Source organism: Equus quagga, chromosome 15 (genome assembly GCF_021613505.1).
Source record: "Equus quagga isolate Etosha38 chromosome 15, UCLA_HA_Equagga_1.0, whole genome shotgun sequence".
In the NCBI taxonomy this organism is placed as follows: domain Eukaryota; kingdom Metazoa; phylum Chordata; class Mammalia; order Perissodactyla; family Equidae; genus Equus; species Equus quagga.
In genome coordinates this window covers 40,866,452-40,883,451 of record NC_060281.1, presented here as the reverse complement: position 1 = coordinate 40,883,451, position 17,000 = coordinate 40,866,452, and the positions used below count along the sequence as shown (strand labels likewise).

The 17,000-nt window shown below is 45.3% G+C and overlaps 1 protein-coding gene across 3 annotated transcripts in view; it reads right to left on the bottom strand.

Moving 5' to 3' along the window:
• RIPOR2 (RHO family interacting cell polarization regulator 2) overlaps positions 1–17,000 on the bottom strand; it is a 212,617-nt gene that overhangs the window by 74,803 nt on the left and 120,814 nt on the right. The window contains exon 1 of one of the 3 annotated variants that reach the window (XM_046640403.1): positions 11,735–11,971. The exons of the other annotated variants lie outside the window; for them this stretch is intronic. The gene's annotated coding sequence lies outside the window, so the exon portion shown is untranslated. Of the gene's footprint in view, positions 1–11,734; positions 11,972–17,000 lie in introns of those variants that run through there. 3 annotated transcript variants of the gene reach the window in all.

Here is a 17,000-nt window from a genome sequence, read left to right as displayed (position 1 = left end):
GTTGTTAGATAATCAGTCTGTAGCCACGCAGTTGGTATGAATCTCCTCTTTGGAACAAAGACCTCTGATCGGTTTCCTCTTCTGTAAAATGGGGATCCTAACATATACATCTTAAGGTTATTGTGAGGATTAAGGGGCATTAGGCTGTAAAGTATAATGCTAAGCACATAGTACATACTCAGTAAAACTGATGCTTACTATTATCATCCTCTTCATTGTCAGGAACACGGTCAAGAATAAAAAGACAAATGGCCTTATCTAAACAAAAGTTTTATACTTTTATGCTCTCCCTCATTTTGCAAATCAAATTGGTCTTGCTAGAACCTAGAATCTCAAGTGATAAATTCTGCCACAGTAATAAGATTATTATGAAGGTGCAACTCAATTGTGTCAGTTGGGTGTGAGGGTGTCTAAGACAAGGAGTGAGCCACCCTCAGTTCCCGCTGCTGACATTGTCTGAAGACAAAATCCGATTATGGCATGTAACTTTGCTTTAGAAAAGTTGGATCCTTTTTTCCCAAAAAAGCAATTAAGGGCTAAATATACAGATTTCTTTTTCTCTTCATGACATTTTCTTTGATTGCTCCTTTCGGATCTTTAGGAGAACGTGACAGAGGGATAAAAAAATAAGTGAAGCTCAACACACATGGTGTGCCTTTTGAACCTCACTTTGGTTTTGTTCCTCAACTTTACCTCCCCTGTGTAAGTTCTCACATAAGACATGTCTTTCATAACTTATTGCTAGGGGAATTTGCCCTCCGAGGAAATGCTGTATTTTGTATGTCCATCTTTCTGATAGCAATAACTTAAGTCATAACTCACTATGTTCCCCATTTTCCCTGACTACAAGGAAGTTCAAAGCAAAACTTGCTGCTCAATCATTGCATGACCATCGATTCTTTAAAGTTAGCCTATTGACTCCTCTCTTTGATACTTATTTTCTCTTTATTTATTGTACATTATTGTAACCTGTCTTAAATTTTTTGAAAAGTCATGACATACAATTTTTTTAGTGAATTTTAACCGAGTGTTATTCTTCTCCCAATTACCATATATGCATTCAAAGAGGCCTGAGCAACTCTCTGTTGCTTGACAAAAGTCACGAGGATATTTCCATCCATGTCCACTTATTGCCTCATAATTCACTCCAGCTGCTTGTTTTAGTTTTGGTTTTTGGAAGCCACTAGATCACAGAGGTTCAAGGACAATGTGGAAACTAGTGAGCATTACTAGGAATCCCCCATAAATCTTGATAAAGGAAATAATCATCCTTCCCACTGAATTATTCCCATAAAAGAAATTATACTCAGGCTTACATAGGGCCCATGAAGATAATTTCTCTTGCACTGTTTTGAAAAATGGGCACTTCTGGAAATGAGCAAGCAGGAGTTAAGTCAGAGAATCAAAGCTATTGTGCTGGAAATTATATTCAAATTTAGTCAGTCCAAGTCTGAGAACTCTATTTGTGATGCAAATCAAAGGAAAAAAATACTTCTGTTTAACAAACCAATGCAATTTTGCATATCACACACATTACTTACCACTTTAAATCTTCTCTGATAGAGAGATAGAAGGGTAAACCGTGCATGGATTAACCAGATTTGACACTATTCATTTTTCTTCAAGGGCAGGTAATTATCCTGTATAATTCTCCTATGCATAAATTAAAACTGCATGAATTAACAATGATCTTGTTTTCCTACATTCAGTAATTAAGACAAAATTGATCCAGGGATATTTTACATGTGGGTATGGACCAGACAAAATTCCTCACAAAAGGGAAAGAATGATTCCTTTTTTCTCTCAGATTTGCTTTTTTTCCATTTTCCTCCCCTTTTGTGGGGTTGTTAGATCTCTGAGGGATGGTGAGGGACTGTCGCTCGCCATGAGGACGGGGGGCGGGGGGGGGGGGCGTCATTTGTCAGGATGCATTACTTATTCAGAGGAAAGGGGCCTGGTTCATTTCCCCATCACCTGGCACCTTTGCAGGCACACTGCTTACTTAGCTGCAATAACGAGCCTTTTTGCTGGATAATGTAAAAAAGCTTCTCGGTGATTACAATAGAATCCCGAAGAGTCTCATTCACCCCTTGATATCAACGGAGACCCTCAGCCTGCAGACTACGTGGCCAGAGTGTGCACTGAGTTGCTAAGCGAAGTGGTCTGGCCACCACAGCCAGGCTCAGTTAAGTAGGGGAACCCAGGCTTACTGGACATGCTACTAACTGGCAGTTACTGTGGAAACTCTGAGTTCGGGGGTCTTTATGCATGTATATCCACAGACACAGCCCAGACTCTGATGCCCGATGGTCCAGGTTTAAAACTGTGCTCTAGCCTCACTAATTTTCCTGGGCCCTAGTTCTCTCATCTATAAATTGGAGATGATAATAGCAATCACCTTGGGGTTATTGTGAGAAAGTGAATTAATACATGTGCCTGGCACATTGGAAATACTATTAAATGATAGCTATGATTATGAATATTATTTTTATATATGCTTTTTATTTAGACTGGGTGATTTCTTACAAAAGAGGAGCTTTGTGTCAACATGCAATATGGGATATGTATACACACATCTGCAATTTAGAATTTGCATTTATTTTAAAAAAATTGCAAGGGCTTCAGACTCCCCTGTGCCCAGGAGGGCATTTACTCTGTACCCGCATTCAGGATAGCATGATTTACCTAAAGGGAGAAGATGCGGGGAGGGTCCTTTTTGCCAGATGTAGAATCTAGGTGCAGGGGCTAGCTGGCTTGATTTCCCCCCAGTTAGACTGTAAAGGAGTGAGACTAGTTCCTTAAATGAAAACCACACATTCCCTCAATAAGGTTTTTTCAGTACCTCTAGCTCGATAAGCATATATTCACACATACGAAAACGTCTTGGGTTAACAAGTCTCTTAGCCTCTTCTTGCTTGGCTCTTTTCTTCCACCAATGAGGAAAGAGCCATTTTACAACAACCAGAGAGCCAAAAAAAATTACATCTGGAAAATGTCTTATTGTGAAGAAACACACTTTGAGGATCTAAAAAAAAACCTCGAAAAACAAAACAACCCTTGAAAAAGAAACACCACGTGTCATGTCAATCCTATTTTAGGGGAAAGACCGTATGACAAAATTCAAAGGGCAAACTTTTCTGGGGATGTCATGGGATCCTGAAAAGGGAGCAGTCCCTGAGCTTATGTCATGAGAGGAGCAGGTTTCTACTTGCAAAATACAGGGCCAAACTGAGAGCATTAGTCAGGTAACGAGAGAAAACAGACTTCAGACTTCCAGTGAATTGGGCTTCAAATAGGCCATATTTTGGTGACCGAAGGTGGTAGGCAGGCAGAACAAAGCACCCTCCCTCTCCCCAGCTGACACTGTTTTTGTGCAAAGGCTACTTGAGTGGACATCCTGGGGTGGAGAGACCCCAATGAGGAGTGAGAACCCCCCAGCGCTAACCCCTCACACACATTAGCACTGTGATCTCGGACAAGCCAGGTAGTCCTTTCCTTTGTTTCCTAATGTGTGAAACCAGGGACATTAATGCTAGTCCTGCCTATAACACAGGGTTCTGTGGTTTAAATGGGACAATGAAGGTGATGAAAGTTGCTGAAAACTGCAAAAGTCCACAGAAACACACGACACTATCGCTTACACAAACATACTTTTATGTACTATTCTCAAGGAGACCTTGAACTTGAACTTCAGGAACAGCAAAATTTAGGCATCAAGGGAGGCGATGTGTGCAGAAAAGAAGTGGTAGAAGAAGAAAAAAGAGCAGTCAGCTTGGCGGGGAGAAGGGACTGCCAGCGTGGCCAACTGCCAGGTGCCAGATCCGTGTGTGATAATCCAGTAACTATTTCTTCTTTTCTCCATCTCCTAAGTGGGTCCCCCATTTGAGGACACTCCCCAAAGTGAAGGTTCGCAGCACCCCTACCACACTGAGACAGCTCTACTTTAAAAAGAAGTTATTAGGGTTCTTGCTTTTTCACACGTGTGATTAGCCAGTTTCTCAATGCTCCTTCTCATTGCTACCAATTTCGCTCCTAAATTCTCTTCCAACAGACAAACCACAATGCATGACAGTCTGCTTCTGATATGTATTTTAAGGAGTTTCGTAGGCCAATGTTCTACAGCAGACAGTGGGTGTTAGATTTGGTTCTTCTGCTCTCGACGACTCATGTTATTTACCTCACGGTGAAGAAATTTGATAGGAATAACACAAGACTGTGGTTTTAATTGACCTTTTTTCTGCATCTCACTATAAGGACCAATCCAGTTATTTATTGCTGTGTGACAAATCATCCCAAAATGTAGTGGCCTAAATCAACAACAGTGAGTCAGGAATTGGGAAGGGCTCTGCTGGACAGTTCTGGTTCAGGGTCTCTCGTGCAGCCAGATGGTGGCTAGACACACAGCAGGAGAGACTGGAGGAGCTGCAGGCTGGTCAGGCATCTTCCTCTCTCCTTTCTTCTCTCTTGTCTCAGTCTCAGGCCTCTCCATGCGGTCGGCCCGTTTGGGCTTCCCCACACCATGGCAGCCCCAGGACAATCACACAGGTTACATGGCAGTTCATGGCTTCCAGAGCTAGTGTTCCAGCTAAGGCCATCTTTGGAAAATATAATCTGCCATACAGACTGTCTACAGTTAAAAATTAAGCTGTAGAAAGCCAATATTTATCCCTGATACTGATATTTATGTATAATCTCTGTTTGCTTTTTTCTTTTTGAGGAAGATTGGCTCTGAACCAATCTGTTGCTAATCTTCCTCCTTTGATTTTTTTCTCCCCAAAGTCCCAGTACATAGCAGTGTATGCTACCTGTAAGTCATTCTAGTTCTTCTATGTGGGACACTGCCACAGCATGGCTTGACAAGCCATGTGTAGGTCTGCACCCAGGATCTGAACTGGTGAACCCTGGACTGCCAAAGGGTAGCATGCAAACTTAACCACTCAGCCACGGGGCCGGTCCCCCAATCTCTCTTTAATACTACCCTGTGAAGGATATCCAACAACCAGATAGTAACTTCTAGTGCAGAGAAACAGGCAACCATTCTGATGCCTTCTCTTCCCCTGCCCCTTGTGCCTTAACGACTTGATAACACTTGTTAAACTTCCTAAAAAGCTCAGGCATCCACTTATGTTCTGCGACCTGCCACCATCCTTCAGAGCAGGACAGTTAGGAGAGCCATGTCTATACACCCGTGGCTCCCCATGCTTTCCCACAGCAGCTGCACTGGATATACGTGATTGGCACTTAACATCTTTCCAACCCCTTTCTAGTGCGCCTTCCAGTACTGAAGCTGGGAAGCTGAAAGCAAGATTTCCCAGAATTCCCTGCAGCTAGGGTTCTGCATATGATGCAAAGGGCCTCCACCAGGCGCATTTGCACAAGATTTGAAGGCAGAAGTGATGGGGAGGCTGTGTGAATGAGTTTCCTATGGCTGCTGTAATAAATTACTACAAATTTAGTGGCTTAAGATGCTACATTTATCATCTTACAGTTCAGGAGGTCAGAAGTCTGAAATGGGTCTCACTGGGATAAAATCAAGAACACAGAACACTGTGTTCCTTTCTGGAGCTCCAGAGGAGCTTTTTCTAGTTTCTAGAGGCCACTCACAGCCCTTGCTCCCACTTCAAAGCCAGCGATGTTATGCCTCTCTGACCTCCTTCTGTAGCCACAGGACCACAGCTGGGGAAGGTTCTCTGCTTTCAAGGACAGATGTAATTAGACTGGGCCCACCTGGAAAATCCAGGATAAATCTCAAGGAGTTTGACTTCATCACGTCTGCAAAGTCCCTTTTGCCACGTAAGGTAACACACGCACGGGCTCTGGAGATTAGGACAAGGATCTCTTTGCGGGTTGAGAGGCACATTATGTTGCCTACTGTGCTATACTTCTACTTCTTCTAATGTCACTACTGGCAACCGCCTTCACGAACTATCTGGCTCTTCTGTGGTAGCCTCCTGGCTGGCTGGCCACAGGCAGCCCCGTTCTGGAGGCAGCAGCTTCTCAAAGCAGCGGGCAGCTTCTTGATTATTGACCAGGTCGTGGCTCCGCTAGTCGCCCCATTTTCCTATGTGACTTTCAAAGTTGTTCTGGAAAGCTCGACCTGGAATGGGTTTCCTTGGCCTTCCTGACCCAATAATTTCATAAGCCATTTGATTTATAGCCTTTCTGCTGAGTGGCTTCTGTTGTCTGCAATTGAACCCTGATATATGTTCTCAGTGCTATATCCCTGTGTGTGTCCATCTCTCTCACTTTTTTTTTTTTTTTGAGGAAGATTAGCCCCGAGCTAACATCTGCTGCCAATCCTCCTCTTTTTGCTGAGGAAGACTGGCCCTGAGCTAACATCCATGCCCGTCTTCCTCTACTTTATATGTGGGACGCCTACCACAGCATGGCTTGCCAAGCGGTGCCATGCCGCACCTGGGATCTGAACTGGCGAACCCCGGGCCGCCGAAGCGGAACATGCGCTCTTAACTGCTGCGCCACCGGGCCAGCCCCCATCTCTCTCTTTTCTAAGTTCCATTTATTTCTGAGGATGAAGCATCGCCAACACAATAGTAAATTAGATTAGAACTTGGGAAGATATGGATCATTTCAAAGTGGCTAAATGCTCCCAATAGCCTTATAAACTAAAAGTATGGCACTGCCATTCAAGAGTTACCAGCTCGTAGTTATCCTGGAATCTTCATTTAGGGCAGTTAACTTGGACCTCCGCATATCGGCAGGGCACCCAGTGTGGGTCACATTAATTAGAAGGTAGACTGTCACAGTTAAGGCCAAGACCAGGTCACTCCAGGCCTTCATATGTAGCAGAAAGTGCAGAAGTCAAATGCTATACTGGGAATAACCTTTTGGGAGTTGCACTAGCTCCAGGAAACTGTCATTTCGAATTTATTCCTCCTATGAAGAGAAGGAAAAAGAGTGTGCTCTTTGTGTCACCCACACTGCTTTTGTATTTGTTAGGTACCCTCCCCCATCCTGCCCATGCCTTCCTTCAAAAGTCCTCTGAGAAGACAAGGACAGAAGGAGACAAGCTTGAAGAGAATGGAGTCATTGTTCCTTCAGTTCCTTCCTGAACAATTTGCTTGAGGAGGAAGGGATCACTTCCGGGGCTAGAAGTGAAGGCCAATAGCATTAAATGCAAAAGATAAGTGACATATACGAGAGAGTCACAAGACATAGTTTTTCTGTACACAGGTTGTTTTTTGGTATGGTCACTGCCAGCCTTGTTTCAGCACCATCATCATTATTAATAACCTTATTTCATCATCCTTCCCATTGACCTTTCTTGCCAGGCATGCCTCCTCATTCTCCTGAACTTTCCTACCTGTGGTCTTGATCTTAAATCTAGGTCACAAGCAGTTAGTCAATATTGATGCCTACTATTTGCTAGGCAGATGCAAGTCCTGAGGACACAGGAATGAACAAAACAGACCCTCTGAGCCCTCAGGCAACTTAAAATCTTCCCAGTCTTCTCTGGTAAGCTCTCCCTTTTCCCTTCCATTTATCTGTAATCTTACAATAGGCACATGAATGAAATCTACACGAACGAAGCCTTCACTGATCACTCCCGTCACAGCTTCCTTCGCCTTCTCCCTTCTCTGACCTCCCATAGCCCTTCTTTCTAGGGTGACCATATAACTTATTGTCCAAATCGGAACACTTCCGAGAGAAAGGGGGTGCTATTAATAATTATGCAGCAACAAGATGTACACAGGGCAAACCAAGACGCGTGTGGACAGCACACTGTCCAGCACAACTGGGTTCATCCTACTTCTCTGCCAGACTATGCACTTGCTAGAAGGTATAATCAATATCTTTCACTTTTATATTGAATGAAAAATCTAACTAGTTGCTCAGTCAACATGGGCTTAAGCTGAAAAGAATTAGTACTCCTCAAAATTAAATAATGATGAGGACTTGGACTTCCAATCCACCTCAGAAATAAAAATGACTGTTAATCACTTTATTATATTTTAGAATGCTAAGCAGTGTGAAAAATATTCCCTTCGTCTAAGACTCGTCCTTCCTTGGTCTGGCAGACAGCTCATTTTGATCTCCTGGAACACAACATAGAAATATTGCACCTCATTTGCTTTCACTGTTGAAAAAAAATCTAATTTCCTTTTTAATTAGTGTAGTGAACGTGTGAAAACATTCATCTGCACACAGTACTCATCAGTGTCACATAAACAATGCACAATAAAATAAATTGGAGCGGCTTCTTTTCCTGATGGTGTCCAGGGTTTCCTCTGAGGGAGGGCAACCCAGGATGGGGCCATGTATAAAATGATCTTTTCTAGATGGTCTGCCGTACTCTGAGAAAAACATCGATTATTTTCAGGGAACATTTCCAACTAAAGTGGGATGAATGTACTGTGACCAACCAGAGAAGAGCTTGGTGGCCTCAGAGAGGAGATACAAACGGGGAAGAGGATGTGTGGGTGTTTCCATATTAATTCATTCTTGAATTACACGTGTTGAGTGATTTTGTTCAGTTGAATTGACTTGAAGGCTTCCGTGTGCACATTGGTGAGGTTTTCATTTTCAGGGGAAATGTTGTCTTGAGAAACGGCCTACGAGGAAATGATTTTGAAAGTGGAAAGAAATGAAACCAAAGGAGGGTTCCTTCCAGATGAAAAGGCACATACTCATAATCGTTTTCCTTTTCTGAACAGATCTTTCTAAGAATCGCATTGTGGGGTGTTTACATGACAATGGCTTTATAACACCATTCCACATCTAGGTTTGCCTTTGGGGAACCAATTATGTGCTGTTGGCCTATCTGTACCTCCTCTCCCCACCCCTACTCCCAATTCCCTTCCTTCATTGTCTGTTTTCAGCTGGTATTCTTTTCTGGTTGAATGGCCACAAACACAAGCTGTCTATCTCCTCTAGCTCCTGGAGTTCAGCTTGGCAGATGAAAATAACCTTGGTAAAGGAGCTGTTCACAAGCACGAGGCCCTGCTCAGGCCACCAGGGCAGAGGAAGCCCAAGTGGAAAGTCAAATCTGCCATTGCCCCAGGAGCACCCATTGTGTAAATAAAACGGACTCTCACTTCTACCACCACTTCCTCCCAAGAAATGCAAGAAACTGGTTTTAGACTTCTGACTTCTTTTCATAATGAAAACAAGACAGCTTTTTATTTTTCTCCCTAAACCACTGAATGCAATGGACAGTAAAATGAAACACTGGCTTGCAAACTCATCAGCCCAAGGGACTATTGTTTGCCTGATCCGACCGTTTAACATGAAATGTGCAAGCTGCGCAGCTCACTCGCCACAACTGCTTTGTCTGTGTGTTAGTCTCTCGACACCCAGGGGTGAGCCAATAATCTGTGAATTAAACCAAAATATAACAGAGAATTGACTTGGTAACATTTAGAAGTGGGCATGTGGTTGGTATCACAGCTGGGCTGTGGGGTTTTACCATAGTAGGGACGTTTCCATTTAGTGACTCAGGTTTAGGGTGGGATACCTGGCAGTCATCAGCAGGGTCCCAAGTCAACGGACTTCAACACTAAAGAGTGAAATTTCTATGTGAGTTTAGCTACCAACATCTATAGACATAAATACCTCCTTCCCAGCCACCCCCCACCCCCGCCTTCTCCAGATCATCCTTAAAAGGGGATGGGTTCCTTTTCTGCTGGAAATAATTTTACTCTGCAGTCAACAAAAGGAAGGTGAGCCATTTCTGGAATTCGTATTTGGGTACTCAGAATTCTATGCAAGTCCCTAATGTGTGCTTCCAGGTTTTCCTCTCTCTAGCTTAGTATTTCTTTACATTTATACTGAAGATAAAATATTCAAAGCAAAATCTCACATTGGAGTGTCAGAGGAAGAGAGAAGCAACAGCAATTGGGGGTCTTCTGGAAAAGCAACACATGTGGAATGTTTTTACTAAACAGGGTCTCCAGTGTTCAGGGTTTCAGATGTTTGCAGGCAGCAGATTTTTGGACAGACAAATGCATTACCTTCATGGGAAGAACCGTGATTTAGCAGCATCTCAACTGAAGGGGGACAGGGGCACAGGAGGCTGACCCTGAGGGCTGGGGCTGGGAGGAAGTGGTGAAGAGTGGGGAGGCCCTTTCCTCTAGCTGCTGTTACCCTGAGTAGACACACCTCTGTAATTTGTTCCTACAGAAAGAGGATAGCCTCCTAATTAACCACTGGAGAATAGCCTGATGATCCTGGTTCTTAGAGAGTCAATGGCTGATAACCTCTGCTTGTGACAGCAGCTAAAACACACTTTGATGGAGAAACAATGGGGGTAGAAGGTGGGTGTTAGTGGGCAAACTCAGAGGCTGGTCCAAAAAGGCTGGAGGAGCAAGAGGAAGAGGGGAAATAAGCGAATAGGAATACTGGGGTGGGGGTGGAAAGGAGGGGAGGAATATTCTCAGAGCCAGATAAATCCAACAGAACACAAAAAGGAAGAAAAGACTGTGTGTCAGATAACAAAGGGGCGAATGCTCACACAAGATGCCCAGCCCAGTCCCATAGAGAAGGCCAAGCACAATTTCTTCAGGATTGGGGGTAAGGAGTCATCACAGTCCTAGAATTTCAACCAAGTGCATGGATATGAGCGTGGAGGAAGCAGGGAGCAGGGATGAAAGGCAGCCTGGATATTTTCTAAGACCATCACGATCCCCCCCCCCCCCCCCCCCCACCCCGAAAGCTTAAACATTTCCTCTCAGTCACTCAATCAACACGTAGGTATCTCCAGGATAAGAACCTTTCAGGCTGCCAATCTCCCCTCTGGACCCGCCCCCCCCCCCCCCCCCCCAACACAATCAGCCTGGTTCTCTTTTCCACTCGCTCTCTTGCTCCTGAAGAAGCTGTCACTTCGCACCACACACTTGCCCAGCGCTTCTGCCACCTTAACATCTGGATGGCTTCCGCTTGTCAAATTTCAAACTGCACCTACTCCCTTCTAAAATGAAGGTTCTCTATCTGCCCCCCACTACCCTGGAGGTGGGCGATGGGAGGTTACAATCTCGCGGTAACAGAGTTGCAGATGCTTCCCTTTTCCAGACCCCTCCCAAGCCACAGAAACTTGCAGGGGTGCTCCTGTCCTCAGGTGCATCGCCCCTCCCCCATCCTTCCAGACACAGGTCGGCATCAATGCAACACATTTCTCCTTCTTGACCCTCTTCCCAATTGTCATCTCTCCCCACCCTACACCGCCACTTTGGAATTCAGACAAGCAGGGAAAAGACTGGTTCATAGCCAAGCTCAATCTGAGCAGCCTGGAGGCAGGTTAAGACCCTGGAGACCGCGATCACTGCCCTGAGCTGGACTCCCCACAGGCGATAAGAGCGCTGGAAGTCATTCGGGGCCAGCCGGCCACCCAGGAGGCCCTTCCGAGGGCGCTTGGCCCCCCCATCCCCAGGGCACCGATCGTCGGGCCATGGCGCCCCCACCCCAGAAAAGTCCCAGCTCCCAGGGCACTGCCGCGGGCTCCTTACCATCTTTCGGCCAGTCCCTCCACTCTCCCGGGCATCCCTCAGTTCTGCCTACAAAAGCGCGTGCGCCCCTTTCGCTCAGCAACTTCGCATCTCTGTGCTGTGGGCATCAGATAGTGAGCCCCCAGAGGCAGAGGAAGCCGAGGACCCTCCAGTCTCAATGGCTCCCGTACACGCAACGCTCTTTCAAGTTGAGGACACCCCTCAGCACACAGACCTCACCCGGGTTGTAAGCAACATCAGAAGCAAAAAAGGAACAAATAAAAAGGTGCACGTACCTAAAGACGCAGGCTCCTTCTCATGACACGGGGCCACTTGGGGCTCTCGGGCATATAATAGCCTCCGTACCAATGCAATGCCCCGGCTGCCCGCACCTCCGGCTTTGCAGACAGCCTGAGCTCGCTCACTTGGGTGAAGGGACAAAGGGCTGCGGGCAGTCGTCGGGTGCCCGCGCCGGGTCCCCAGCGCCGGCTGCCCTCCCGCGTGCGCTCGCGGCGGCGGCGGCGCGGGGTGAAGTTGCGGGGCGGGCGGAGGAGCGCGGAGCGCGGGGCGGGCGGAACGGCGGGGAGCGGGCCGAGGGGAGGCGCGGCCGCGGGGCGGGCGGCGTCACTCGTGCAGGGAGGGGAGAGCTGAGGAGACGGCTGCCTGTCAGCTACTTCAGCCCAACTCCCGGAGGCTGCGCTTCGGTGTCTGCCTCCAGCTGATTGCGGGCACGCCGAGCTCCTCTGCAAGAGCTGGTGCTGCCACTTTGGAGTGATCAGTGGAATTCGCGCCGGGGGGATGGAGACCGTTGGAGGGAGAGGGCAGGGAAACCAGGCGAGGCAAGGAAAGGCCCTTCCAAATAACTTTTGGGATTTCGAATAGAAGCTGTGCATTGAAAACAATGTGGCAGGGGCGGGGGCGGGGGTGGCAAAAGGGGGCAGAGGTGGGGTGTGTGTGTGTGCGTGTGTGTGGTGGGGTAGGGTGAAGTTGGTTGCTCACAGCAAGGGTTGTGTTGGAAAGCCGTCCTGCGGAGGTCTGCTTTGTATGAGCACTCCACTCCACTCTGTATGGGCAATCCTTTGTAAGGGCTTATGGGCAGAGAGATCACATAAACGATGGGAGAAACAGAGTTGTTTTTTTATTTTGTTTTGGCGGATTTGAACTATACATAAAGCTTTCCTTTAGAATAGTGTGGGTCTGTCTGACAGGCAGAAACAGTCCATAAAAGGAGTCTTTTGGAGTGGAAAATGTATGAGACTAGGAATCTACAAGGACCCTGAGACAGGGTCTCTGCCTCCCTCCTTAAACAGGGAATTCCTGCTATGCCTGTTGCTTTATCTGCAAAGCCACTGTACTGAATAAATTGTGTATTTAGAATATCTTAAATAGAACGTACTGCAAGGTGAATCCCCTTCCCCAACTTGGGATTCAGTCACTTTGTGAGAGAAGTAGTAAGAATCAATGAGCTTAGACATTGACCAGAAGGGAATATCCTAGGAGACTGTGTCAACGTGGAAAACACTCACATCCAGTTGCGGTAAGGAAACTGTATCCTCAGCCCTGGAATATGAGCAGCCAAAACCATAGCTTAGTCAACTCTGTCATAAGCCACCTAAGGATACAATAATAGGAGCAAAGAGTGCTTGATGCCAGAAAGGACACCCAAGAGTAAGCACTGGGCACCGCGTCTCTTAGACCATGAAGGGCAGCCGGAGCAGTGAGTGCCTGGATAATCTGAGCCCTTCATTACAGCTAGATTTTTCCAGACACCCACTTCCCTCTGTCCTTCTTCCAGCATACAAAATAGTTTCTGACAGTATTCAGTCTTCCCATATAGAGACATTCCTCCGGAGGAGAAAATGTGTTGACCATATGACATGAACATTCCAATCTGTCTGGCAAGTTAGTCTTCGTGTGTTTTCAATTTTGGTTATTCTGGTCAATGCTTGAGTCCCTAGTGAGTCTGGTCGACTTCTTGAGCCAATCCTTACAATGCTGAACACACCAGTTTATTGACTATCTTCTTAAATCTTAGGTTCTGGAGCACATACTTTACAAGCCTTGTATCCTTTATTCCTGACTATAATCCTGTAGTTGATATTATGATTTCCATTTCATGGATGGGAAAACCAAGATTCAAGAGAGTTAATGGGATTCATCCAAGGTGACACAATTTAATCGACTTTAGATACACGTGCAAATACTGGTTTTTGGCACCTGCAAAACATGGGCCATGGTGGCCCTACTAGCCTCGCTGTCCTGGATGCTCACTCTTCTCTTCAGTCTGGACCTAGGATCATCCCAGTTGTATCTCTAATTTATGGAGTGCATAAGAATCACTCTGAGAAGGAGTTTAAAATGCAGATTTTTCAAGTCACCCTCCTCTCCCATTCTAATTCAGTCATTTTAACAAGCACACCAATGGTTCTGGTACAGTTGTCTCAGAATGCACTTTGGGAAACACTGGTCTGGAAAGGGTCCAAACAGGTGCCCAGCCCCGTTGGCACTACAGTGTGGTTTAGAAGCATTTTCGGCTGCGCCCCCACCACTTGGCAATACCAGCCTAAGCTCTGGCTCTTCCTAGTATGCTCAGTGTCCAGGAAACAGCCCTGGAAAGAGTCTTGGACTTTGAGTTGAGACACTTGGGTTCTATTTTGGTTCTGCCAATAGAAGGCTCAGGGCCAATCTTGACCTTTGTGATCTCAGTGTCCTCACCCGTCAAATGAATGGTTTGGACAAGTTGATCGCTACGGTTCCTTTTGGCTCTAAAATTTGACAATTCCTGCTTCCACCTTTTTGCTCAGGCCATTTCCACTTCTGGAAATTTTGTGCTCAGAATTGCCCATCACTTTTTCTCCTGCCTCTGATGTTTGTCTCTAAAAATCCTGCCTAGCCTGTAAAGCCCTGTTCAAACACTACCTCCTTCATGAAGCCTTCCTTGGCCCTACCTGCGTCCCCTGAACACAGAGCCACACATCCCTTCTTTCTGTCATAGATATTTGGTACACTTCTCATTAGTTTATGAGCTCCTTGATGTCAGGAACTATGCATAATGCCACTTACAGTATTGTAAACTCTGTATTAATAAGAGCAGAGGATAGTCAATAAATATTGACTAAATTTAGAGGAATGAGAGCATACAATGCCCCTGCTGGCTTCTGTCACTTTTTCCCCTGGAAAAGAGCATAATAAGCCTGAGTTTATTGACATCACAGCCGCACCTACAGAAGTGTTTCAACCTGACAAATGGCAGCTGGGTCTTGCTTACTGCTTTCTGAACTGCTGAGAGCAAGACCCCATTTTCCTTTGCCCATGTCTGGGACTGGCGATAAGGTCCTCAAGGGAGCAGACATCCCAGGCTGTTGTTTCCTTACCATTGTCACACACATCTGCTTGCACAATGGGAAACTTGTTTGGCCATCCCTCTTGGCATTTTAGTTGTCCCAGAAACGAAGGTCTCAGGAGTGCTGAAATCAAGCCTATGCACTTGGGAAGATTATCCCAATCCTAAACTCCACCTCCACCCCCAATTCTAGTTTCTGCACCAAGTGACCTGGAAGGCGGCATGGGTAAAGATAGTTAGCAAAATGTTTGAAGCTGATGGGAAATAAAATATGCCCTAAATGCAGCAAACAATCCCTGTCTAGCCAGAAACTTGAGATTGGATTTCTCATACATTATCATTATATTACATGTAGAGGACATTTTCTGTAATAACATAATTTAGACCAGCAGTTCCCAAGTTTTTGGTCTCAAGACCCATTACGCAATAGCATAATTGAGACGAACCATTTTATATGATCTATATATATTATATATGTAAACACGTTTATGTATATTTTATAGGAATTGTTATTATGTTATATAGGAAAGACATATTCTAGACTAAACCTGTTTATATTTTTAAAAATTATTGAGGACCTTGGGGACCTTCTGAAAGAGTCTTGGAAACTTCAGGGGTCTTCAGACCACATTTTGAGAACCTCTGATCTAGATTGACAAACATTTGTCAGGACATTAACTTTACAAATTCCCATAGCTATGAACCCATAGACTGAAGGTAAACAGTATAAATTTAACTCAATAAATATTATTGCACAAAGATATTAAAATGAGTATAATTCAAAATGAATGTAGAAGTGATTGGAAACTATCAATACAGATGTGTAAACACAGTGCTAAGTGCTTGATATGTAGACTTTTTTTAAGACACTAAATTGATTTTCACTTCATAATAAATCCCTTCCCTTTCTTTTATTATCAGGGGAAACATAAGAGATTTGTCTGTAGGGTTCTCCAAGGTGATTTATTTATGCTGTGCCCCCAGGCCCGATGCAGTTCCTGGCTTGCAGGTTATCCCACGTTGCCCCTTCCTGTCCGTTCTCCACCTTTCTCTCTCTTGCCCTCTGCTCTGGGGGCTCCCCTGTAGGGACCACAACAATGGCTACCCTGCCCTGTGATGTCCAGTTGGGTTTGACCAATGGGTAGCCGCAACAGGAGATAGGAAAAAGGGAAGGGAGTGAGGTGAGGATATTAATTCCCAGGCTTCTCCCTGTGAGGTCATGTTGGGCTGGCTGTGTCCCTTCATAAGAGATGCCTGCTCCCCTCCAGGCAGCCCTCGCTGCACAGCTCTCTTTCCTTGTAGGTCCTAGCAACCTCCTCTTCTCCCGTCCTTTGGACTCAGCAGTGGCGCTGGCCCACAACACTCTGCCTACACCTTTGTAAGTCATCTCTTTGTAAATAAATGTTTCTTGAATTATTCTAATTTGAGGGAGCTAATAGTTTCCTAATAGTGTCTTGACTGACACACATTAATAATCACCTATTGATTATTGAAAAAATTTTAAATCTGCTTTTATCCATTCATATTTTAAAACTATTTCTTCTTTTGGCAACTCTTTTCATTATTTTCATTTCTCTTTCAATTTTAGGCCAGAGGTGTTGTTGCACATAATCTTGTTTAATTCCTTACCTTCTTGCTGCTCCCAACTATGTAAAAATTTTTCCAAAGTTGATCCCTCCCTAATTCATAAAGTTGAGATGGTTAACTTCAGGGGGTGATTTTAAAATGGAGGAATGACAGGCCTAGAAGTTCTATTACTTGAAACTTTGTCACTGGTTGTTAATCTTCACAATCTTCCTGGGCATTATTCTGGTGTCCAGTTCATATCTGAAACATCTCTGTGAGGTTAAAGGAGCCGTTACTAGGATTTAAGCAAAGCTAGATAGTATGAAGGCAGCTTAGAACACAGGGGAAAAATTCTGAAGCCATGACTGAGGCTCCTCCTGGTTGCACACTCTTTTCCTCTCTGCAGCAGCTCTCATAGCCCGGCTCCTGGGCTGTGAATCCAGCTGCGTGTTGAAAAGGCCCGTGCCTCCTCTGCAGGGCCTGGAAACCATTCGATATCTGCAATAAGTTCAGACTCTAGTGTCTCTTTCCTTCCTAAATCACCCTTTCACAGTCCACACCTCCCCCTGCTAACATACATTTTATACAAAATCGGGATGCTGGGTACAAGCTCCATTCCCGTGGGCCCTGCACACTTTCACTTTGCAGAGGTG